At 36.8% G+C, this 1355-nt stretch overlaps 1 protein-coding gene across 1 annotated transcript in view; it reads left to right on the top strand.

Annotated features, from left to right (window-relative positions):
* Window positions 1-647: 647 nt before the first annotated feature.
* Window positions 648-1355, top strand: part of LOC137629598 (chitooligosaccharidolytic beta-N-acetylglucosaminidase-like) — a 7757-nt gene continuing 7049 nt past the window's right edge. Inside the window, exon 1 of the mRNA XM_068361059.1 lies at window positions 648-802. The gene's annotated coding sequence lies outside the window, so the exon portion shown is untranslated. The remainder of the gene's footprint in view (window positions 803-1355) is intronic.

Here is a 1355-nt window from a genome sequence, read left to right as displayed (position 1 = left end):
TTATATAATTCTTCAAAAAATATTTTAACAATGATATTTACAACCAAAACCTCATATCCAATTCCTTTTGGATCTGACGTATAATGAATCACACCTGTAATTCGATTACCGTCCACACACAACGTAACTCGGAACATGTTCGAAAAAGAACAAGGCTGTCAGAAGAATGTTTCCTAAAACCCAGCGGCCCAAAACAAGTTCTGGAGTAATTCGAGCCTATGTCAAAGAACTGCCCTCAGGGCATACGACCAAGAACGCTGCTCTGTGTAGAGCGCATCGCAAGAGCCGTCGTAGAGCTTCGGCCTTACATAATTTTGGGGGGCATTGCCCCCCTTCCTTTTACGGGTCAAAATGGCGTTGGATATTTTCTGTCATCACGCATACCACCTACTTCCCTTCCCCCCATTTTAATCTCGAAAATGGAACAATATATTCTGGACACGAACTAACCCACTGGTAAATTTGGTTAACCTCTGCGAGTACATTGCTTCGTCCAATCAACGGCTCCCATCAGAAAAAGACGCCCTTGCAACAGCCAATCACAAGAGCCAAAATCGAAGGGCTTTAAACCTTGCGTATTCCCAAACATAACTGGTACATAATACTAACCCACAAAGCCCATTGTCATTAAGACATATCCCCTATAACAGATGCAAATAGAATAAGCCTTAGGGTAACTGTAACCGAGAAAAAAAAAGGGATGCAGAATATTAAAAAATCGCCATTCGACATCCTGTCCGGCTGGCTATAAAACCCCACTTCGGCGTTCAGTCGGCACCAGTCTCTCCCTAAGGAGTAACAGGTAAGTGTCTCTGACATTTCCGAGCTCTGAGCTAAGTCTGAGGGTAAAGGTTGCTATTCTTACGTAAACATTTTTTTTTACCTGAGTATCGTCCAAATAGATGTAATTATTTAACGTTAAGAGAAAGAATTGTGTAAAAAGTCTTGGCTAAAATAACTCTACGTTCATTTGTTGCCATGTTTCATTATATGTAGCATCCACTTGTAACTTTTCTTGCGATATTGTTCTAAATCTTAACTTCTTGTTCACGTTTACAATAGAATTACCGTTCAAAACATAAGATTTTGATCTTTTTAACATGTATTCAATATATAGTAACAGGTTGTACAAAGATTCCAAACTTAAGACAATGTTCTGTAGCATTTTAGGAAGTTGAAAAAAAAAAAATTTTTATTTTCATTGTAATTTCTGCTTACAACTTGCCCAGTATTTACGTATTTCAAAATAAATCTTATTTTGATATATAATTCTTAGCTGCTTTTATCTATTAGTTTTATCATTTCCAATATATATATTTTATATATACGATTTAATTTGATCTTACGTGAAAATT

The sequence above is a fragment of the Palaemon carinicauda genome, chromosome 2, assembly GCF_036898095.1.
Source record: "Palaemon carinicauda isolate YSFRI2023 chromosome 2, ASM3689809v2, whole genome shotgun sequence".
In the NCBI taxonomy this organism is placed as follows: Eukaryota; Metazoa; Arthropoda; class Malacostraca; order Decapoda; family Palaemonidae; genus Palaemon; species Palaemon carinicauda.
The sequence above is the reverse complement of the archived record's forward strand: the minus strand, read 5'-3'. Positions and strand labels throughout refer to the sequence as shown.